The sequence below is a fragment of the Cervus elaphus genome, chromosome 4 (assembly GCF_910594005.1).
Source record: "Cervus elaphus chromosome 4, mCerEla1.1, whole genome shotgun sequence".
Taxonomy (NCBI): Eukaryota; Metazoa; Chordata; class Mammalia; order Artiodactyla; family Cervidae; genus Cervus; species Cervus elaphus.
The window spans coordinates 50,513,400-50,538,576 of NC_057818.1; the positions used below are offsets into that span (position 1 = coordinate 50,513,400).

Below are 25,177 nucleotides of genomic sequence, written 5' to 3' on the forward strand. Positions count from 1 at the left end.
CAAAGGGTCGCAGAGTCAGACACAACTGAGTGAGTAAGCACTCCTCTGCTTAAAACTCCCCCGTGGCTCCCGTCTCTAAGTAAAAACCAAGTGACCTGGCATCATGTACCCTCCAGTCCCCTCTTTGAGCTCACCTCCTATATTGTCTTCCTAGCTAACGGCAGCCCACTTGACCTCTTCATTGCCCTTGCATGTTCTAGGGCTTCTCTTATTTCAGGGCTTTGCACCAGGGAAATGCCCTTCACTCAGAGACTCTTGTGGCTCACTCTCTCCTCTCCTAGAACTTTCTAGAAGTCACCTTCTCCAGAAGGCCTTCCCTGGCCCTCAGATGAACAAGTGCACAGTGTAGAGAGAAGTGTCTGTCTGATCTGGTCCACATGGGGCATTTGCATCAGTCACTGTGAAGGAGAGAGGAGGCTCCTGGGAAATCGTGTTTTGCCCTGGAATTGCCTGGAGTGAGAAATCCCAGGTCTACGCCTACTCTTGTTGCCCAAACTCAGCCTCTGTTCACCAGTGCCAAGAAGAAACATGGAGATGGAATTTTGAGGGAAGTAGAAAAGAGTAGCTTTAATTTCTTTGCCAGGCAAAGGAGGCCACAGTGAGCTAATGCCCTGAAGACTGTGTGGCCCACCCTGGAAGGGGTAGTAAGGAGTTTTATAGTGTTTAGGGAGCAGGATGTGATCAATTCGTGGACAGTTCTTGGATTGGTTGGCATCAAGGTGAAGTTTCAAGCATCATCAACCTTCTGGTTTCAACCAGTCTAGGGTCCATGTTCTTGTGGTCAGCAGTTTTCATCTGCTCAGTGGGTCTTCTTTTTTATTTGGGTTGGTGGTGGGGGATCTTCTTCCTGTAAAAACAAAAACAACTTACGAATGTGTGTTAGGCTTTATCTATATCTTTCAGAGAACTGGGAGTTTGGTGACTCTCTTACATGGCTGAGTTACCATCTAAATTGCTACAGTTCCTTAGCCCAACAGCTCTTCTTTGTTTCTACATCTTCACTTTTCCCAATCATTAACTCTTGAGTCAGTATTTTACTTCGAAAGACAAGGACACCAGGGGCTTGTACACAGTTTCACTGTTGTGAGCACAGCGTGTCTGAAGTTGGTTTCCGAAAAATAGACGGCGAGATGGAGATATGCATGCAAGAGTTTCACCAGGGAAGCCTCCAGGGAGTGATCCCCCCTGGGGAAGCTGAGGTTGCAGGATGGGGAGCAGGTGGTAGTGGACTGTGAAATGGCTGCATGGAGGCCCCGGTCGGTCCCACCTGGGGCTCTGGGACTCTGGTGCCCACAGAGCTGTCCCAAACAAGAGCAAGGGGCTGGCTTCATACTCTTGCATCAACAGTGGTTGGTCACAGATTTCTGTGGGGAGGGGGTCTGACCAGGGCAAGGTAAGCTCCCTTTGTCAAAGGCAATTCTTGGAAAGGGATCAGGTCTGAGCTGTTAGCAGCAGACGTTCCCAGGAGCTAGAATTAAATGCCTCAGTCCCAAAGGAGGTGTGGGCAGCCACCATAGTGTCCACTACATGGGGCAGGACACCAGGGGAGGTCCAACCTTCTCTAAGTATGTGGAGATGAACTAACAACCATCAGATAAAGCATGTTTTCTCCTCCTTTCCTGACAGAGAAAACTCCCCAGTGATGTGAAAAGCAAAGTTTTATCTGGATATTCTCAGACTTCCTCAAAGGAATGTGACAGTTCTGGGGAGAGCTAACCCTGGCCCCAGATCCCTGCCAACCTCCTTTCCTTCCCATTTACAGCTCCATCCTACATCCCAGCCTGAGTGAGCCTAGCTCCATCCACATCCATATCCAGCCACCCATTTATTTAAACTCTTTATCCCTGCTTCTCTTCTATGGTTATTTGTTTTGGTTTGGTTTGGTTTGGTTTGGTTTGTTTAGTCGCTAAGTTGTGTCTGACTCTTTTGTGACCCCATGAACCACAGCACATCAGGCCTCCCTGTCTGCGAGATTTCCCAGGCAAGAATACTGGAATGGGTTGCCATTTTCTTCTCCAGCAGATAGTCCCAACCCAGAGGTCGAACCCAAGTCTCCTGCTTGACAGGCAGATTCCTTGCCGCCGAACCACCAGGGACGGTTATATGTCCCTAATAATTATCCCATCTGTCTGAGGGTTAAAAAAGAAAATGAAAAATGACAAAGAACTAAAAGAACTAAGGCACAAAAGCAAACTTCATTAGTTCAGTTCAGTCGCTCAGTTGTGTCTGACTCTTTGCGACCCCATGAACCACAGCACACCAGGCCTCTCTGTCCATCACCAATTCCCGGAGTACACCCAAACCCATGTCCTTAGAGTTGGTGATGCCATCCAACCGTCTCACCTCTGTTGTCCACTTCTCCTCCTGCCCTCAATCTTTCCCAGAATCAGGGTCTTTTCAAATGAGTCAGCTCTTCACATCAGGTGACCCAAGTATTGTAGTTTCAGCTTCAATATCAGTCCTTCCAATGAACACCCAGGACTGATCTCCTTTAGGATGGACTGGTTGGATCTCCTTGCAGTCCAAGGGACTCTCAAGAGTCTTCTCCAATACCACAGTTCAAAAGCATCAATTTTTCGGCACTCAGCTTTCTTTTTAGTCCAGCACCCACATCCATCTATACATGACCACTGGAAAAACCGTAGTCTTGACCAGATGGACCTTTGTTGGCAAAGTAACGTCTCTGCTTTTTAATATGCTGTCTAGGTTGGTCATAACTTTCCTTCCAAGGAGTAAGCGTCTTTTAATTTCATGACTGCAGTCACCATCTGTGGTGATTTTGCAGCCCCAAAAAATAAAGTCTCTCACTGTTTCCACTGTTTCCCCATCTATTTGCCATGAAGTGATGGGACCAGATGCCATGATCTTAGTTTTCTGAATGTTAAGCTTTAAGCCAACTTTTTCACTCTCCTCTTTCACTTTCATCAAGAGACCCTTTAGTTCTTCTTCACTTTCTGCCATAAGGGTGGTGTCATCTGCATATCTGAGGTTATTGATATTTCTCCTGGCAATCTTGATTCCAGCTTGTGCCTCCTCCAGCCCAGTGTTTCTCATGATGTACTCTGCATATACGTTAAATAAGCAGGGTGACAATATATAGCCTTGAAGTACTCCTTTTCCTATTTGGAATCAGTCTGTTGTTCCATGTCCAGTTCTAACTGTTGCTTCCTGACCTGCATACAGGTTTCTCAAGAGGCAGGTCAGGTGGTCTGATATTCCCATCTCCTTCAGAATTTTCCACAGTTTATTGTGATCCACACAGTCAAAAGCTTAAACTTCATTAACATTCTAGTAAAAATTTTACGAGGTCAATAGTAAAACAATTAGATAAAATTAGGATTTAATGGCTTCAATGATTCTTTCGATTTTATTATTTTTAAGCATTGCAATTACTGTACTGCTTAGAAGGAGAAATTTGCTTTAGGAAAATTGGGCACAGGGAGGTATAGACCATTATGTTCAAGCTAGACTGGGTCTTGTTCGAAAATCAATTATCTGTGTTCAACGTACCATGTTATTAAATTGCTTTAAGTCTCAGTTGCTTTATTCGTCACACATGGATAACAAATTATTTCAAAATATTGTTCTAGGAACTAAACACCTTTATGTATAACCTACTTAACTTGTGGTTTCTGTCATGTATTACAATAGTTCAGAGCCAGGTGCCTGCATCTGAACCCTGGCCATGACTCAGAATCTTCATAACACTGGAACAGTTGCATAATATAGTCAAGCCTGAATTATTTTTTGTGTGTAAAAGTGAGGACAATAGTATATGCTTCTTGGAGTTTTTATGATATTAAGTAGGGTATAAGTAAAGTATTTAAAATAGAGTCTAAAACATGGTAACAATAAGGAAATGCTAAGCACTTTTTTATAGATGGTAATATCAATAAATGTTTCTCTTCACTTCCTTCTTGTATTAGAAAATAGAGTTTTAAAAACTGGGGTGGTCAGAAATCATAGAGTTCCCAGGTGACTCAGTGGTACAGAATCTGCCTGCCAATGCGGGAGACTTGGGTTCGATCCCTGGGTTGGGAAGATCCCCTGGAGGAAGAAATGGCAACCCATGCCATTATTCTTGCCTGGGAAATTTCGTGGGCAGCATAGTCTGGTGGGCTGCAGTCCATAAGGTCACAAAGAGTCAGACACTTCTGAGGGAGTTGGACATCAAATCAGAAATCAGTGCCTCCTTCACCTTTTCTATTTTAGGGCCACAAGCTATCACTAATAAGTGTTAAAATAAATAAGTAGGGGTTTCCCTGACAGTCCATTGGTTAAGACTTCACCTTTCAGTGCATAGGGTGCAGGCTGAATCCCTGGTCAGAGAGTTAAGATCTCACATGCCTTGTGGCCAAAAAAAAAGCCAAAACAAAATAGAAGCAATAGTGGCTTCCCTGGTGGCTCAGTGGTAAAGAATCTGCCTGCCAATGCAGGAGACATGGGCTTCGATCCTTGGTCCAGGAAGATCCCACATACCTTGGAGCAACTAAGCCTATACACTACAACTATTAAGCCAGTGCTCTAGAGCCTGGGAGCCACAATTACTGAAGCCCGCATTCCCTAGATAGAGCCTGTGCTCTGCAAACAAGAGAAGACATTGCAATGAGAAGCCCTTGCACTGCAGCTAGAGAATAGCCCTCACTCTCCCCACCTAGAGAATGCCCACAGGCAGCAACGAAAACCCAGCACAGCCAAAAACAATAAATAAAAAAAAATTTTAAATAGAAGCAGTAATGTAACAAATTCAATAGACTTTAAAAATTCAAACATAGACTTAAAAAAAAATCTTTAAATAAATAAAACTATTCCTGAAAACAAATCTTCCTAAATCTGAGGATAGATCTACCTGCATACACCACTTTTTATGTGTGGAGTGGAGACTTTCTTCCCCCTTCAATAACAAGTGGTGAGTAGTGCTAAGGAGGAGAGAGGCTGCCAGGGGAGTGCCTGAACCTTGTTTCTCAATGGCCTGAAAGTTCCCGAATGTCCTTAGTGTTGACTGGGATGTTTACTTGTTTCCATGAATTAATGACACATGTACTCTTGGGTGGAGAGGCTAAGAAATCTATGACATTGCTCAAAAGCCATCAGAACAGCTAAATATAATCTGAAACAGGTGAGTGTTCTCACCAAGAGCTGAAATCTGTTTTGTGGTCAGAAACCATGTAAGTAATACCAGCTTACAGGTACATCAGCTTCTATGGTGCATCCTTGTGATAAAAAAAAAAAAAAAAAAAAATCTCCAAGCAAGTGGGCTGTAGATTGCATGGTATGAAGAAAAAGGACCCTTCTGGGATTTCAGTCCTGCTGTGATGATAGCTCATGTGATTGTTGTTGTTTAGTCATTGCTAAGTTGCATCCGGTTCTTTTGCAACCCCATTGACTGTGGCCCACCAGGCTCTTCTGTCTGTGGGATTTTCCAGGCAAGAGTACAGGTACAGGAATGAGACGCCATTTCCTTCCCCAGGGGATCTTCCCCATCCAGGGATCAAACCCATGTCTCCTGCTTTGGCAGGCAGATTCTTTTCCACTGAGCTACCAGGGTAGCCCAGTCCATGTGATAGCCCTGAGTAATAACAGTCATTTATTGAAGGTTTAGCATGTGCCAACTGATTTCTCACTATTTTATGGACTCTTGTGAACAGATGCTATTCTTAGGCCTGTCTTGAGATGGAGATACTGAAGTTCAGAGAGAAGTCGTTTGCTGGGTCTTCTGGCTGGGAAGTGACAGAGCTAGGATTTGAGCCCAGGTCTGCTGACTCTGTTGTAGCAGTCTGATGGCAGGTTGGAAAAGACTGCCCAGACACAGAGCATTTCAGAAAGGAGTGAGTTTATTAAGGACAAAGAACAGAGATAATGCGAGCACTGCAAGCACAGCGGACCATCCTTCTGACAGACAGGGCGAGCCAACTCTTAGAACAGTGGGTCAGCTCAAGGGAAGAGTCAATGCCTTTCATGGGCTATTAGCCAGTTTTTATAGCCTCAAGATAAAGAAAACTCCTGCTGGAAGGGTGGCATTAAGTGATTGGTTAGGGCGCCATAGGATGAGAACAGGGGTGGGCATTTTACCTAATATGGAGTCAGGAAGCTGGCCGGTAAGGATCAGGAGGGCTTTTGGCAACAATTACAACAGGGTTCAGTCAGTTCCCAAGCTCATCAGAGATGAGCCTGGGGCAGGACTCCACATCTATGGTCTTGGTGTAAAGTCTCGCACCTGTGACCTTGGTTTCGGGCTCCACAGACCACAAAGTCTGCAGTCTCCCCACCCTGCTGTTCCCCAGGGCTGAGTAGACCAGGGATTTGGGGTCAACGTGTGAGAAGCCCACCTCTGGTTGCTTACCATGGACATCTAGCAGACTCCATTCTCAGGGCACCACGGTGTTCCCACTGCTCCACTCCATTCTCCACAACCCTGACCAGTTCCAGGATCCCTCCTCCTTCCAGCCCGAGAGGTTTCTGGCTGCCAACAGAGCTTTTCAGAAGAGTCCTACGCTTCTGCCCTTCTCTGCAGGTCAGTGTCCATGACTTTGTCCAGGCCAGGGGCTGCTGTGTGACTCCAGGGAGAATCCCTTACCTCTCTGCACCTCCCTCTCTGACACTAGCCAGTGACTTTGTGATTGCTGGTGTCAACTTAAAAAATATATATATGTATATATACATACATACATATATATATATATATATATATATATATATATATATATATATATATATATATATAAACACAACCTAAAAGTTGAGAGTTATGTTTTATTTGGCAGAAATTTTTAGGATTTAAGCCCGAGAGACAGCATCTCAAATAACCCAGAGAATTGCTCCTAGGAAGCGAGGGGAAAAGCCGGATTATATAGAAGTTTTACAACAAAGGGCAGGTACCCTGAACAGTAAGAGATTATTGTTAATTAAAGGAAACCAGATATCCCAGGTTAAGGAATTTAGCGGCTTTTCTTTGTATGGGAAAATGCAAGAGTCTGGGCTCACTGAAATCATTCCTTTCATATGTATCTCCCTCTCAGGGGCCGTATCTTGTGTTTATTCACATCCTGAGTTCCTCAGAGTTTACCATAGGGAGTGGCTGCAGCCTAATGACTGTGGGATCGCTGGTATTGTTCCTTCCTGGGTCTCCTCAGGGCTCAGAAGTTCACATTTGGAGGGACGGAATCGCTGATAACTGTGACATCATTGTTTGCCAATTTGGCAAGAAAGTACTCCATTTCTCATTGGTTTGGAAAACACATGCTGGAGACCAGGCTCAGGGTAGATGGGAAGCACAGACATACCCTAGCCACAGTTAATCCCTGAGGTCAGTTCTCACTCAGGAACTATAGATTGTGCCAAGCCTATGGAAAACACCTGAAAGGTTTTTGTGTGTGTGTTTTTTTTTTTTCCATTTGCTAAATAATAATAATTTAAAAACTAATTAAACATAAACCACGAACGTCTAGGTAAAATAAACAGCACATTTAATTCAAAATAGAAAATGCTTTTAAAATTATCAGTTTTGTTAGAGTTATCTAAAAATTAGACAGCTTTGTGAATGTGAAATGTGAAACCCAAACAACTCCATTTTAACATAGCACCGCCATTTTGAGTAAAACCCCCTCCCGAGGAGAGAAAACAAAACTTTAAGACAATGAAACTCAACGAGCCAATCAGGGGAAGACAGGAAGCCCCTCACCTCCTTACTCTAACCCACCAATCAGTAGCTAACAAGACATCCTTAGTTAAAGAATTAACCAATCCCCTTAAGCTTCCCGTTTTCCCCACTATACAGTATAAAAATAGATCGTCGCCATCACTTGGGGGCTCTCTCCACATGGCCATTAGGTTGTGTGGAGGGAGTCCCTGCTCGAGCTTGTAATAAAGTTCCTCACTGCTCTTGCATCGATCTGCGGCTCCTGTGGTGTTTGGTGGGATTCCGCGATCCGGGTACAACAGTGAACACTGGCTAATCATTTTATTTAAACTACTTTTTAATTATACATGTGAAGGAGGAAACAGACAGAGCTGGACTCCGTCTCAGGCCAGGCTGCGAACATAAGGCTACACGCATGGTCACCCTCCCAGTGGACTCTGAACTTTGTGCCCGGTGTCTATAGAAGTGGCAGACCAATGGGAAACCAGACCCCCAGATAAAAGAGCCTCAGGACTGGTACTTGGACTCTCCATTGCCTAAAAGAAAATGCTAATTATCTCTGTAACAGAACAAAGTCGTAAATTCCATTATGTTTATCAGGATATGACCACAGTCCTATTGATACATGCCCACTGTTTATCTAGTCTTGTGACACATGAATCATGGGTTAACTTTGATCGTATCTCTCTTTTACCTTGTCCAGACTAGTTTCAAGGAATTTGGGGAGGTGGGTTTGAGCAAGTACACTTAGGGTATATAAGATTTTCACAAAAACTGGTTGGGGTCCTTGGCTAAGAGGAGACTCTGCCTTGGGCCCGCCACTGTAATAAACTGCACTCCACTATCTGCACTGTCCTTCTGAGTGAGTTTGTTTCCTGGAACATGTGGCTACAACATATGTAAAGTAAAGTGAAAGTTGCTCAGTAGTGTCCGACTCTTTGGGACCCCATGGCCTATACTGTCCATGGAATTCTCCAGGCAAGAATACTGGAGTGGGTAGCCTTTCCCTTCTCCATGGATCCCTGGGATCCCAACCCAGGGATCAAACCCAGGTCTCCCACATTGCAGGCATATTCTTTACCAGCTGAGCCACAAGGGAAGCCCAAGAATACTGGAGTGGGTAGTCTATCCCTTCTCCATCAGATCTTCAATTGAGCAGATCGAACCAGGGTCTCCTGCATTGCAGGTGGGTTCTTTACCAACTGAGCTATGAGGGTAAAGCAAACACTTAATAAAAAATTAATCCTGCAGAACGAGAGTATATAAAGTGAAAGTATGGCAGTTCCCCTGGCAGTCCAGTGGTAAGGACTTGGCATCTTCACTGCCAGGGCCCAGGTTCTGGGATCCCTGGTCTGGAAACTAAGATTCTGTAAGCCATGAGGCATGGTCTAATTAATTAATTATGAATTAATAATAGAATGAAAATAAAGTCCTCCTCCCCATCCTATTCCTAGATCACAAGCTATAAACTTAGTGATAAGCATGGCTAATGATTTCTTACACATCCTTCAAATTTTGTTTATTCAAATGCACATATAAATATGAATCTATGTATAGTTTGACAAAAATAAGTGCTCTTAGCATCCCGTTGTGGACCTTTATTTAGCCATCCATCTTGGATATTGTACCTTTACAGCATGCAGAGTTCTAACTCTTTCTTCTTAATGTTTGTGTGGCTTCTTTCGTTGAGACACCATAATTTATTCACTCATTCCCATACTGATGTGGATTGTTTCAAGGTTTTGGTTTTTTTTAGTTTGCTCTTTTTAAAATTATTTTTAACTGAAGGATAATTGCTTTACAGTATTGGTTTGATTTCTGCCAAACATCAACATGATGTTTCAAGTGTTTCTCTTTGCTGCAGTGTACACTGTTCTACGTGGGTCTCCAGCATCCCCAGAGTGTTACTGAAGGAGCAGTCTCTAGGAGCAAATTCCTGGGTCACATGCATTCATTGAAGAAGCTACTGCTTTCACTGTTCTGTACAGCTGAAACTAACACAAACCGTAAACCAACTACAGTTCAATAAAAGAGGCTACACCTGGGCTTCCCTGATGGCTCAGTGGTAAAGATTCTGCCTGCCAATGCAGGAGACACAGCTTCAAGCCCTAGTCCGGGAAGATTCCATATGCCAAGGAGCAGCTAAGCCCATGTGCCACAACTATTTAACCTGTGTTCCAGAGCCCAGAAGCCACAACTACTGAGCCCCCGGGGTGCAGCTACTGAAGCCCATGCACCATAGAGTCCCTGCTCTGCAACAAGAGAAGCCTCCGTGATGAGAAGCCTGAGCACCTCAACTGGAGAGTAGCCTCCTCTCACTGCAACTAGAGAAAGCCTGCCCAGTAACAAAGACCCAGCACAGCCAAAAACAGATAAATAAAAAAAAATTATTGTTTTTACAGAAGCAGTTATTGCCTGATTCTGTGGGCTGCTACTGAAAGACAAAAGGATGCAGACCCAAGGATGACCTTAAGCAGGGCTAATCCATCATTTTCCCACCTGATTTTTTGGTGTATTTGAAACATGGTTGATTCCTGGGGTTTTTGAAAGTCCCAGGACCTCACTTTCCCAGTATCTCAGGGAAGATACTGAAATGCCTCAGTCTATCTTCTCCACAAACCCAGGGGCAACTTTGCTTCTCAGATGGAGCTGTCCACACTCATTGAGTTGATCACCTAGGACGTACCTGCCTTCACAGGTAGACGAGAGTATGTGACATCTTGGCTTATGGGAGAATGAAGTTTCAATGTTCACGGGCGAAATCAGGAAAGATTTCTGAACTGAAATCCCAGTCTTAAACTGTCAGTGGCTCGGACAGTGGCTCAGAGGTCATCTCTGACCTGTCTCTCTCTCCAGGTCTCCTGTTATCTCTAATCTGTCCTTCCCACGCCCTTCTCTCTGTCTCTCCCTCCTCATCTCTGATCTCAGACTCCCTGCTCCCCTTGGGTGCTGAGTATGCCCCAGAGAGTCTCTGGCCCGGACTGAGCTCTTTGTCTACCTGACGTGGCTGGTACAGCACTTCTCGCCCACCTCGCCACTGCCTCCTGTGGCTCTGGACCTGCAGACCCAGGACAGCTTTCCAGCTCATCCTACAACCAGAACAGCTCCTGCAGGGCACTTCTGACATGGAGCATCTGTCCCCTGGCTGGGACCCTGTGCCTTCCTTCCATTGTCTGGCCTCAGTTTCCCTAAATGCACAACATTAATGTCCACAAATAGGCTCTGGGGTCTGACACTCTGGTTTGGGGCTCCCTTCATTCAATGGGAGTTCTATCCCCAGCTCCCAGAATGGCAGCTGGCATACAGTAGGTGCTCAATAAACATTTGCTGCATGAATGCAGGGGCGTTTTGTTTTGTTTTTGCATTTTTAAAATCTATTTTATTCAAGTGTAGTTGATTTACAATGTTGTGTTAATTTCTTCTGTACTTCAAAGTGATTCAGTTATACATATGCATACATTCTTTTCAATTATAGCTTATCAAAGAATATTGAATGTAATTCCCTGTACTATTCAGGAGGGCTTTGTTGTTTATCCATTCCATATATAATAGTTTGCATCTGTTAATCCCAAACTCCCTCTACTTTCCTCCCCCACCTTCCTTTCTTTGGTAACCACAAGTCTGTTCTCTGTGTCTGTGAATTTATTTCTGTTTTGTAGTAAGTTCATTTGTGGTCATATTTTAGATTCCACTTATAAGTGATATCATATGGTTTTGTCTTTCTCTGTCTGACTTACTCAACTTAGAATGATAATCTCTAGGTCCATCCCTGTTTCTGTAAATGGCATTATTTCCTTCTTTCTATGGTGGAATAATATTCCGTTGTACGTATATACCAAATCTTTATCCTGAATGAATGTGTTTCTTCAATAAATCCAGCGCTGACACTTTCTCTACTATGTGACCTTGGTCAAGTGATTTTCCACCTCACAGCCTCAGTTTCCTCACCTGTAAAGTGGGGTAATAAAAATACCTGCCTCACAGACCATTCAACAAATTATTTATCAAACATCTGCTACATACTAGGCTCTGCTCTAGGTGCTGAGAATACCACAGGGAACAAACAGGGAAAGGTACTTACATTTGCAGAGTTGACATTTATGTGTGTTGAAGGAGGGAGATGGGGTAGATAATAATTAACAGACAAGAAATAACTGAAAGGTATGGGATGCTTTGTGTGTGTGTGTGTGTGTGCGTGTGTGTTTCTATTTATTTTTATTAGTTGGAGGCTAATTACTTTACAATATTGTAGTGGTTTTTGCCATACATTGACATGAATCAGCCATGGACTTACATGTATACCCCATCCCGATCCGCCCTGCCACCTCCCTCTCCACCTGATCCCTCTGGGTCTTCCCAGTGCACCAGCTCCGAGCACTTGTCTCATGCATCCAACCTGGGCTGGTGATCTGTTTCACCATAGATAATATACATGTTTTTATGCTGTTCTCTCGAAACATCCCACCCTCGCCTTCTCCCACAGAGTCCAAAAGTCTGTTCTGTACATCTGTGTCTCTTTTTCTGTCCTGCATATAGGGTTATCGTTACCATCTTTCTAAATTCCATATATATGCATTAGTATACTGTATTGGTCTTTATCTTTCTGGCTTACTTCACTCTGCATAATGGGCTCCAGTTTCATCCATCTCATTAGACTGGTTCAAATGAATTCTTTTCAATGGCTGAGTAATATTCCATGGTGTATATGTATCACAGCTTCCTTATCCATTCGTCTGCTGATGGGCATCTAGGTTGCTTCCATGTCCTGGCTACTATAAACAGTACTGTGATGAACATTGGGGTGCACGTGTCTCTTTCAGATCCAGTTTCCTCGGTGTGTATGCCCAGAAGTGGGATTGCTGGGTCATATGGCAGTTCTAGTTCCAGTTTTTTAAGGATTTCCACACTGTTCTCCATAGCGGCTGTACTAGTTTGCATTCCCACCAACAGTGTAAGAGGGTTCCCTTTTCTCCACACCCTCTCCAGCATTTATTGCTTGTAGACTTCTGGATAGCAGCCATTCTGACTGGCGTGTAGTGGTACCTCATTGTGGTTTTGATTTGCATTTCTCTGATAATGAGTGATGTTGAGCATCTTTTCATGTGTTTGTTAGCCATCTGTATGTCTTCTTTGGAGAAATGTCTGTTTAGTTCTTTGGCCCATTTTTTGATTGGGTCATTTATTTTTCTGGAATTGAGCTGCAGGAGTTGCTTGTATATTTTTGAGATTAATCCTTTGTCTGTTGCTTCGTTTGCTATTATTTTCTCCCATTCTGAAGGCTGTCTTTTCAGCTTGCTTATAGTTTCCTTTGTTGTACAAAAGCTTTTAAGTTTAATTAGATCACATTTGTTTATTTTTGCTTTTATTTCCAATATTCTGGGAGGTGGGTCATAGAGGATCTTGCTGTGATTTATGTCGGAGAGTGTTTTGCCTATGTTCTCCTCTAGGAGTTTTATAGTTTCTGGTCTTACATTTAGATCTTTAATCCATTTCGAGTTTATTTTTGTGTATGGTGTTAGAAAGTGTTCTAGTTTCATTCTTTTATAAGTGGTTGACCAGTTTTCCCAGCACCACTTGTTAAAGAGGTTGTCTTTTTTCCATTGTATATCCTTGCCTCCTTTGTCGAAGATAAGGTGTCCATAGGTATGTAGATTTATCTCTGGGCTTTCAATTCTGTTCCATTGATCTATATTTCTGTCTCTGTGCCAGTACCATACTGTATTGATGACTGCGGCTTTGTAGTAGAGCCTGAAGTCAGGCGGGTTGATTCCTCCAGTTCCATTCTTCTTTCTCAAGATTACTTTGGCTATTCGAGGTTTTTTGTATTTCCATACAAATTGTGAAATTATTTGTTCTAGTTCTCTGAAAAATACCGTTGGTCGCTTGATAGGGATTGCATTGAATCTATAGATTGCTTTGGGTAGTATACTCATTTTGACAGTATTGATTCTTCCAATCCATGAACATGGTATATTTCTCCCTGTTTGTGTCCTCTTTGATTTCTTTCATCAGTGTTTTATAGTTTTCTATGTATAGGTCTTTTGTTTCTTTAGGTAGATATACTCCTAAGTATTTTATTCTTTTTGTTGCAATGGTGAATGGTATTGTTTCCTTAATTTCTCTTTCTGTTTTCTCCTTGTTAGTGTATAGGAATGCAAGGGATTTCTGTGTGTTAATTTTATATCCTGCAACTTTACTATATTCGTTGATTAGCTCTAGTAATTTTCTGATAGAGTCTTTAGGGTTTTCTATATAGAGGATCATGTCATCTGCAAACAGTGAGAGTTTCACTTCTTCTTTTCCTATCTGGATTCCTTTTATTTCTTTTTCTGCTCTGATTGCTGTGGCCAACACTTCCAAAACTATGTTGAAGAGTAGTGGTGAGAGTGGACACCCTTGTCTTGTTCCTGATTTTAGGGGAAATACTTTCAATTTTTCACCATTGAGGGTAATGCTTGCTGTGGGTTTGTCATATATAGCTTTTATTATGTTGAGGTATGTTCCTTCTATTCCTGCATTCTGGAGAGTTTTTATCAGAAATGGATGTTGAATTTTGTCAAAGGCTTTTGCTGCATCTATTGAGATAATCATATGGTTTTTATCTTTGAATTTGTTAATGTGGTGTATTACATTGATTGATTTGTGGATATTAAAGAATCCTTGCATTCCTGGGATAAAGCCCACTTGGTCATGATGTGTGATTTTTTTAATATATTGTTGGATTCTGTTTGCTAGAATTTTGTTAAGGATTTTTGCATCTATGTTCATCAGTGATATTGGCCTGTAGTTTTCTTTTTTTGTGGCATCCTTGTCTGGTTTTGGTATTAGGGTGATGGTGGCCTCAGAGAATAAGTTTGGAAGTTTACCTTCTTCTGCAATTTTCTGGAAGAGTTTGAGTAAGATAGGTGTTAGCTCTTTTCTAAATTTTTGGTAGAATTCAGCTGTGAAGCCATCCGTTCCTGGACTTTTGTTTGCTGGAAGATTTCTGATTACAGTTTCGATTTCCGTGCTTGTGATGAGTCTGTTAAGATCTTCTATTTCTTTCTGGTTCAGTTTTGGAAAGTTATACTTTTCTAGGAATTTGTCCATTTCTTCCAAGTTGTCCATTTTATTGACATAGAGCTGCTGGTAGTAGTCTCTTATGATCCTTTGTATTTCAGTGTTGTCTGTTCTTCTGCAATTTTCTGGAAGAGTTTGAGTAAGATAGGTATTCAGTTCAGTTCAGTTCAGTCGCTCAGTCGTGTCAGACTCTTTGCGACCCCAGTCAGAATGGCTGCTATCCAGAAGTCTACAAGCAATAAATGCTGGAGAGGGTGTGGAGAAAAGGGAACCCTCTTACACTGTTGGTGGGAATGCAAACTAGTACAGCCGCTATGGAAAACAGTGTGGAAATTCCTTTAAAACCTGGAGATAGAACTGCCATATGACCCAGCAATCCTACTCCTGGGCATACACACCGAGGAAACCAGATCTGAAAGAGGCATGTGCACCCCAGTGTTCATCGCAGCACTGTTTATAATAGCCAGGACATGGAAGCAACCTAGATGCCCATCAGCAGATGAATGGATAAGAAAGTTATGGTACATATACACCATGGAATATTACTCAGTCATTAAAAAGAATACATTTGAATCAGTTCTAATGAGATGGATTAAACTGGAGCCCGTTATACAGAGTGAAGTAAGCCAGAAAGATAAAGACCAATACAGTATACTAACGCATACACATGGAATTTTTAAAAGATTGTAATGACAACCCTATATGCAGGACAGAAAAAGAGACACAGATGTATAGAACAGACTTTTGGACTCTGTGGGAGAAGGCGAGGGTGGGATGATCTGAGAGAATAGCATTGAAACATGTATATTATCAAGTGTGAAACAGATCTCCAGCCCAGGTTGGATGCATGAGACAAGTGTTCAGGGCTGGTGCACTGGGAAGACCCAGAGGGATGGGATGGGGAGGGAGGTGGGAGCAGGGATCAGGATGGGGAACACATGTAAATCCATGACTGATTCATGTCAGTGTATGGCAAAACCCATTACAATATTGTAAAGTAATTAGCCTCCAACTAATAAAAATAAATGAAAAAAAAAAAAAAACACCTCCCCATTCTCAGTTCCCCCCAGCCCCTGGCAACCACCTTTCCACTTCCTGTCTCTATGAATTTGGCTGCTTTGGATAGATTATATAAGAGCAATCATGCAGCATTTGTCCTTTTGTGACTGGCTTACTTCACTTAGGGCTTCCCTCGTGGCTCAGTTGGAAAAGAATCTGCCTGTAATGTGGGAGACCTTGGTTCGATCCCTGGGTTGGGAAGATCCCCTGGAGAAGGGCATGGCAACCCACTCTGGTATTCTGGCCTGGAGAATTCCATGGGCTGTATAGTCCATGGGGTTGCAGAGAGTCGGACACAACTGAGTGACTTTCACTTTCACCTTTTACTTCACTTACCATAATGTCCTCAAGGTTCATCTATGGTATAGTATGAGTATAATTTCGTTCCTTTGTAAGGCTGAATAACGTTCACTCTATGGATATACCACATTTTGCTTATCCAGTCATTCCTCTGTGTCAGTTTTATTAATTCATGTACTCACTTACTTAACAAATTATACACCTGACACAGTAGCTGTGGATAAAACTGACAGAGTTTACAGTGCCCTCAAAGTGTTTACATTCCTGTACGTTTGGAAACAAATAATAAGTAAAAAGCAAAAGATATGCCATATCAAACTACTATATATAAAATAAACAAGATCCTACTGTATAGCACAAGAAATTATATTCTATATTCTGTGACAAACCATAATGGGGAAAAATATGAAAATATATATATGTGTGTGTATGTGCATGCATGCTACATTGCTTCAGTCGTGCCTGATTCTTTGCAACCCTTTGGACTCAAGCCCACAAGACTCCTCCTTCCATGGGATTCTCCAAGCAGAATACTGGTGTGGGTTGCCATACCCTCCTCCAGGGTATCTTCCCCAACCAGGAGTCAAAACTGTGTCTCTTATGTCTCCTTTCTTGGCAAGTGGATTCTTTACCACTAGTGCCAGCTGGTTCAGTTCAGTTCAGTTCAGTTGCTCAGTCGTGTCTGACTCTGTGACCTCATGAATCACAGCACACCAGGCATCCCTGTCCATCACCAACTCCTGGAGTTTACTCAAACACATGTCCATCGAGTCGGTGATGCCATCCAGCCATCTCATCGTCTGTCGTCCCCTTCTCTTCCTGCCCCCAATCCCTCCCAGCATCAGGTCTTTTCCAATGAGTCAACTCTTTGCATGAGGTGGCCAAAATATTAGAGTTTCAGCTTCAGCATCAGTCCTTCCGATGAACACCCGGGACTGATCTCCTTTAGGATGTTCTGGTTGGATCTCCTTGTAGTCCAGGGGACTCTCAAGAGTCTTCTCCAACACCACAGTTCAAAAGCATCAATTTTTCGGCACTCAGCTTTCTTCACGGTCCAACTCTCACATCCATACATGACCACTGGAAAAACCACAGCCTTGACTAGATGGACCTTTGTTGGCAAAGTAACGTCTCTGCTTTTTAATATGCTATCTAGGTTGGTCATAACTTTCCTTCCAAGGAGTAAGCGTCTTTTAATTTCATGGCTGCAATCACCATCTGCAGTGATTTTGGAGCCCCCAAAAATAAAATCTGACAGTTTCTACTGTTTCCCTATCTATTTCCCATGAAGTGATGGGACCAGATGCTATGATCTTAGTTTTCTGAATGTTGAGCTTTAAGCCAACTTTTTCACTCTCCTCTTTCACTTTCATCAAGAGGCTTTTTAGTTCCTCTTCACTTTCTGCCATAAGGGTGGTGTCATCTGCATATCTGAGGTTATTGATATGGTTAGTCACTCACAATCTTTGCAATCCCATGGACTATAGTACTCCAGACTCCTCTGTCCATGGAATTCTCCAAGCTAGAATGCTGGCATGGGTTTCCATTTCCTTCTCCAGGGGATCTTCTTGACTCAGGGATAACCCAGATCTTGTGCACTGTAGGCAGATTCTTTACCATCTGGGCCACCTGGGAAGCCAGATATTTATACATACATACATACATACATATATGTATATATATATAACTGAATTCCCTTGCTGTACAACAGAAACTAATAAAACCCTGCAGATCAACTATGCTTAAGATTTAAAAGTACAAATCAAAAATACATGGTGCATCAGATGGTGATAAGTGCTGTGGTCAAAAATAGAGCAGAGAAAGGACAAAGGAAATGCTAGGCAGAGGGGGTGGTAATTTTAAATAAGTGAGGAGAGGCTGCCCTGAGAAGGAGAGTCTTTGAGCAAAGACCTAGAGGGGATGAGAGTGGGCACCATCTGGATATACTGGTGGAGAGCATTCCCAGCAGATGAACCAGCTAGTGTAAAGGCCCTGAGGTTGATGGGCCCACTGTGTTCAGAAACAGAGAGGGAGCCAGTGAGTTTGGAGCAAAGTGAGCAAGAGAGAGAGAGGGGACTGAGGGAAGTGAGACTTTGCAAAGTGGCAAAGGCTTTTCTCAAGGTCATGGCTATTAGGTGGCTGGCCTGCCACTTAAACAGGATCTGCTTGACTTCAGAGCTTGAGCTCTTAAGCATGGCATTATTTTGCTTCACAGATTTGTTGTTGCTGTTCAGTTGCTAAATCGTGTCTGACTCTTTGCAATCCCATGGACTGCAGCACACCAGGCTTCCCTGTCCTTCACTATCTTCCAGAGTTACTCAAACTCATGTCCATTGAGTCAGTAATGCTATCCAACCATCGCATCCTCTGTTGCCCACTTCTCCTCCTGCCTTCTATCTTTCCCAACATCAGGGTCTCTTCCAACGAGTTGGCTCTTCAGGTGGACATCAGATGGACAAAGTATTGGAGCTTCAGCTTCAGCATCAGTCCTTCCAATGAACATTCAGGGTTGACTTCCTTTAGGAGTGACTGGTTTGATCTCCTTGCAGTCCAAGGGACTCTCAAGAGTCTTCTCTAGCACCATAATTCAAAAGTATCAGTTCTTCAGTGCTCAGCCTTCTTTATGGTCCAACTCTCACAACCATACATGACTACTGGAAAAACCATAGCTTTGACTATATAGACCTTTGTTGGCAAAGTGATGTCTCTGATTTTTAATACTCTGTCAGGTTTGTCATAACTTTTCTTCCAAGGAGCAAGCATCTTTTAATTTCATGGCTGCAGTCACCATCTGCAGTGACTTTTGGGCCCAAGAAAATAAAATCTGCCACTTTTTCCATTTTTTCCCCATCTATTTACCATGAAGTGATGGGACTGGATGCCATGATCTTCATTTTTGGAATGTTGAGTTTTAAGTCAGGTTTTTCACTCTCCTTTTTCACCCTCATCAAGAAGCTCTTTAATCCTTCGCTTTCTGCCCTGAGGGTGATATCATCTGCATTTCTGAGGTGGTTGATATTTCTCCCAGCAATCTTGACTCCAGCTTGAGCTTCATCCAGCCTGGCATTTCACATGATGTACTCCGCATAGAAGTTAAATAAGCAGGGTGACCATATATAGCCTTGATGCATTCCTTTCCCAATTGTGAACCAGTCCATTGTTGCATGTCTGGTTATAACTTGCTTCTTAACCCACATACAGGTTTCTCAGAAGGCTGGTAAGGTGGTCTGGTATTCCCATCTCTTTAAGAATTTCCCATAGTTTGTTGTGATCTATGCAGTCAAAGGCTTTAGCATAGCCAATGAAACAGAAGTAGATGTTTGTTTGGAATTCTCTTGCTTTTTCAGTGATCCAACAGATGTTGGCAATTTGATCTCTGGTTCCTCTGCCTTTTCTAAATCCCCAGTGTTTTTGCTGGCCTCAGGCTATCAATAAGCAGTGTTTGTGGTTGGACTGGCCCTTGATGTTTTTATTATGATTGCAAGATGCCCTTCAACAATAACCATCAGGAAACTTTGAGGGAAAAAAATAGAGATTTATTATTTACAAGACCTAGAAATTACATAACACAGCTGGAGCCACTCAGTGAGGTCTCTGATATAGATGGGAGTTGGGGGGTGGGGAGTACAGAGGGGTTGGGGGTAAACCTGGGCTTCTGCTTTTATTGGTGTAAAGAATGGGCACCTAGGGTTTCACTGGCCCACTCTTCACTGGTGAATTCAAAACAGAAGAGCATGAATTTAAAGTGTGGGAAGACAGGGGACTTCCCAGGTGGTCCAGTGGCTAAGACTTTGTGCTCCCAATGCAGGGAGCCTGGGTTCGATCTCTGGTCAGGGAACTAGATCCTACAGGCCATAACTAAAGATCTCAAGTGCCACAACTAAGATCTGGTGCTGCCAAATTAATTAATTAATTTAAAAATCAAATGAAAATAGAGTGTGGAAAAATAGATAAAGTGTAAGAAGAGAAAAAAGCAAGCAGCCCAAATGATCTAAAGTTACTGATGTCAACCAAGAGCTCTAAAACAAAGGGTCTCAGTGGGAGAAGGTGGGCTGGCTGTTCACCTAGTCCTGTGGCCGGTAATGTGTTTATTTGAGAAAGGCACCTTGGAAGCAGATACCTCTGAAATGGATGTCTCTGACAATCAAAGCTTAAGTCAAGCAATTGCATTACAAAAAAGAAGAAAGAAGAAAAAAAAAAAAACTGTCAAGGTTTACACTACACCCAGGAACAATCTCCAACAAGTGATATTTATTTGGGCTAATCCTGGGCTCATACCCTACAGGCATTGTCTCATTTTACACGTGGCAAATCAGGGGCTCCAAGAGATGTAGAACTGGTAGGGGCAGAATTAAAGACAGGTTTGTGTTATGCTTAGTCATTAGTTGTGTGACTCTTTGCAACCCCATGGACTCTAGCCCTCCAGGCTCCTCTGTCCATGGGGATTCTCCAGGCAAGAATACTGGAGTGGGTTGCCATCTCCTCCTCTAAGAAATCTTCCCAACCCAGGGATTGAACCCAGGTCTCCTGCATTGCAGGCAGATTCTTATGAGCTACCAGGGAAGCCCAAGAATACTGGAGTTGGTAGTCTATCCCTTCTCCAGGGAATCTTCCCGACCCAGGAATCAAACCAGGGTCTCATACATTGCAGGCAAATTCTATACCAGCTGAGCTACCAAGGAAGCCCATAAAGACAGGTCTAGCTGAAGTTTAAGTCCATGCTCTTCCCTGCTGTTATCACACTGACACATGGAGCTAGTGTTCTTAAATTAGAGACGTTTAGCATTTTAGGATCTTGGGGCCAGGACTGACAAGGCCATAATACTGATAAAATATCTAAATACTTCCTGGACTTCGTGGTAAATAGCCACTGCCCTGAGGGTCTCCCCTACTGCTCCCATGTAGCCCTGGCTACCCCAGAATCCCCCGATCTCCCCCAGAAAACAGCACCTAAAGAGTTAATGCTGGACTCAGCAAGAAGCCTCCCTACCTTGCTCCTGCCATATATCAGGTGTCTATTCTTATTGTTTAAGCATAGGAGCCTTGTTGGAACTATATATAATGTGACATTCCTGGGAGGAGGTGGGGTCTTCAGCTCAGAGAATTCACATCTAGTTAATCCAGCAAGGATATGGAGAAAGAGGGCAAAGATGGGGCAGTTTGGGGAGGGGGTGGGGGTGGGGGGGTCTTCTCAATTGACATTTCTGAGCACCGGCCTCATTTCAACCTGCCTCTAAGCACTTCCCGGGTTGCTCAGTGTTAAAGAATCTGCTTGCCAATGCATGAGACATGAGTTCGATCCCTGGGTCAGAAAGATCCCCTGCAGGGGAATATGGCAGCCCACTCCATTATTCTTGCCTGAAAAATTCCAAGGACAGAGGATCCTGGCCAGTTACAGTCCATGGGGTCACAAAGAGTCAGACACAACTTAGCGACTGAGCATGCACTCACTAAAAGCAAATACACACCACAGGCAATAAGCCCTCAATCGCCAGAAGAATTCTTTCTGGAACTATATCCTAAGGTGAGAGACCATGTGCTCCACTGTCAATTAAACTTTTGTAATAATGTGATATGTTTCCTTTCAATAATATGGGTTCATACAATCCTCCATCCAATCTCATTAGTTTCCCTGTGACGATTTCTAAAGGAAATCAATGATGTTTCTATCAAAGGGTGTAGATCTGAGGTTGAGGAGGGTCAGTGGAATGGACTTAGTGTCTACAGTTTTAGCCAACTGGGTTTTAATTGTTCCAGCTGGTTCCATTAACCCAAAAGACTAAGGAAAATCACCATGGAAATGCTCCACAGTTGGCCAAATCTTAAAATTTTCTTAAACAATTTATCCAGTAAAATGAGTTCCTCTATCACTGTGTATTTCTTTTTTTTTTTTTTTTTTTAATGGCTATGTATTTCTGAGGGGAGAGGGTGCTTCCCTGGTGGCTCAGATGGTAAAGAATCTGCCCACAGTGCAGGAGACCCAGGTTCGATCCCTGGGTTGGGAAGATCCCCTGGAGGAGGAAATGGCAACCCACTCCAGTACTCTTGCCTGGAGAATCCCATGGACAAAGGAGCCTGGTGGGCTCACAAAGAGTCAGACATGACTGAGTGACTAACACACATTTCTGAGGGGACTCCCCAAAAGAAGGTCACCCTTTCGAAAATGAGTTTCCCTACTGATTGTGCTGTGGACTGTCTGCAGAAGAATGCTTCAACCCAATGTGAAATATACAAATCATAACAAGAATATATTGATTACCTTGAGAGGGAGACATTTGTATAAAATCAAGCTGCCAAATTTCAAAAGGACCTGCAGGTAAAGGAAAATGTCCTTGAGAACCGTGCAATGGCTTCCATGAGTAACATTTTGACCAAATGGTACATCTTTGAAGAATAAACCTTCTGAGCTGTTGTAAAGGATGCCTTCCAAAATTATTATTTACCCCATAACACCATCTTGTCTGGGTTCCAATGAGCTAGCTCATGAATATATTATAAAATAAAGTATTGAGCTCCAGACAGAAGGATAGGCTTCCTGTTTGGTCCTATCCAAAGCTCTTCACTGGGATTAAATCTCCTTTTTTGACTCCCAGGAGTCTTTTTCTTTTCTGTGCCATACCACCAGAATAAGAGTGTGCCAGGGCAGGGTGGAGGGTAGCGGCACAAGAAATTCTGGAGGGATTTTTTTTTCCATTTATTTTTGTTAGTTGGAGGCTAATTACTTTACAATATTGTAGTGGCTTTTGTCATACATTGACATGAATCAGCCATGGATTTACATGTATTCCCCATCCCGATCCCCCCTCCCACCTCCCTCTCTACCCGATCCCTCTAGGTCTTTCCAGTGCACCAGCCCCGAGCACTTGTCTCATGCATCCAACCTGGGCTGGTGATCTGTTTCACCCTTGATAATATACATGTTTCGATGCTGTTCTCTCGAAACATCCCACCCTCGCCTTCTCCCACAGAGTCCAAAAGTCTGTTCTGTACATCTGTGTCTCTTTTTCTGTCCTGCATATAGGGTTATCGTTACCATCTTTCTAAATTCCATATATATGCATTAGTATACTGTATTTGTCTTTATCTTTCTGGCTTACTTCACTCTGGAGGGATTTTTGAGGGATCCCACCAGAAGGGATCAGGTAGAGAGAAAAAGATAAATGTTTTAGGAATTCTCTGCTGGTCCAGTGGTTAGGCCTTGGCACTTTCACTGCCCAGACCCAGGTTTGATCTCTGGTTAGGGCTTCCCTGATATCTCAGTTGGTCAAGAGTCCTCCTGCAATGCAGGAGACCCTGGTTTGATTCCTGGGTTGGGAAGATCACCTGGAGAAGGGAAAGTGTACCCACTCCAGTATTCTTGGGCTTCCCTGTGGTTCAGTTGGTAAAGAATCTGCCTGCAACGTAGGAGACCTGGGTTCTATCCCTGGGTTGGGAAGATCCCCTGGAGAAAGGAAAGGCTACCCACTCCAGTATTCTTGCCTGGAGAATTCCATGGACTGTATAGTCCATAGGGTCGCAAAGAGTAGGACAGGCCTGAGCAACTTTCACTTTCAGGAAATAAAGACCCTGCAAGTCGTGCAGCAAAATAAATAAATAAATGTTTCATCTTTATTTACAAACATATCGAATTGCCGCAAGTTCTAGTTACCGCGAGAGGGAAGATTCCTTATGTCTGGAAAACAAAGATTTAAAAAACTAGTAATATTTCAGACAAAAAGCCACAAAAATTATAATCATATTCCTCAGTTCATTCAGTTTTATGTAACTAATTCTTGATCTTTGCTTAGTAGTTTTATGAAGCCATCGATTTCTTCATTAGAGTTCTATAAATTCTTACCCAGCTCAAAGGTATGGTCTGAAAGTTTATCAGCAGTTTGTTCTTGTCAAAAAGTCCTTTCTATGAACCTTCTTGAAGATGTAGCATTTTTGCAAAAGTATCAGAGTAAAATGTTAACTGTGTGTAAATGACAAAAGACTTAAAATGGCATGGTAAAGATCTGACTAATGTAATTGATAAAGAAAATTTGGTTATTTCTGTGATACACATTTTAAGGTAATAACTAGAATTATGAATGATGACATTAATACTAACATATAACAGATTTTAGGAATTCCATATAATTTTAGAACACACATTATTAACATTTACCCATGCAATATAACCTAAGAAGGTTATCACTTATTTGACAATGGTTCCTGTGTAATTTTATGTACCAAATAAGCCAATTAATTTAATATCTCTCTGGGATGTTTCAGAGGTCCTCTGAAAATCTCAAGCTTACTTAGATAATAAAGGGATTTCATTTAGAATTTAATTGAGAAAGTTTGATGGATATATCAAAGGGTTTTAAAACACTTGGTCAAGTTGAATCATAGGTCACTGTGAAACAATGCTTATTTGCTTAACCAACGTGACAATCAGTTCAATTTAGTTCAGTCTGACTCTTTGCAACCCCATGGACTGCAGCACACCAGGTTTCTCTGTCCTTCGGTATCTCCCAGAGTTTGCTTGAACTCACCATTGAGTCAGTGATGCAATCCAACCATCTCATTCTCTATCGCCCCCTTCTCCTCCTGCCTTCAATCTTTTCCATCATCAGGGTCTTCCAATGAGTCTGCTGTTTACATCAGGTGGTCAAAGTACTGGAGCTTCAGTTTCAATATCAGTCCTTCCAATTAATATTCAGGACTGATCTCCTTTAGGATTGATTAGTTTGATCTCCTTGAAGTCCAAGGGATTCTCAAAAGTCTTCTCCAACACCACAGTTCAAAAGCATCAATTCTTTGGCAAACATGGCAATAAAATATTTCAGAAGCAAATACGGGAAGTTACAACACATTACTTAAAAGGTTAAAAAAATAACAACTTCACAATCTGTTATCAAAAGCAGATAAATAGTCAAGAAAACTTTGTCCTCTTAACAGAGCAAAAAAAAAGTTTAATTTTGCATTAGCTTACTCATTAACTTAAATTCGTTTTCATCTTAGTCAGTCCTGGCCACATTTAAAATTCCTTTCTAAAGATTCCTTTTTTTCTCACAAAAACAAACCTTTTACATCTTTCTATGTCCATTTTAGTTTATCCTTTATTTTCTTTCTCATTTAGAAATAACCAGCTTT

General features: G+C 42.5%; 1 long non-coding RNA gene across 1 annotated transcript; it reads right to left on the reverse strand.

Moving 5' to 3' along the window:
• Positions 1-594: 594 nt before the first annotated feature.
• On the reverse strand, positions 595-24,615 carry LOC122690852. Its single transcript, XR_006340129.1, has 3 exons — positions 24,577-24,615; positions 22,317-22,367; positions 595-847 (listed from the first exon to the last, which is right to left on the reverse strand). It is a non-coding gene; the product is annotated as an uncharacterized LOC122690852 (long non-coding RNA).
• Between the last annotated feature and the right edge of the window lie 562 nt (positions 24,616-25,177).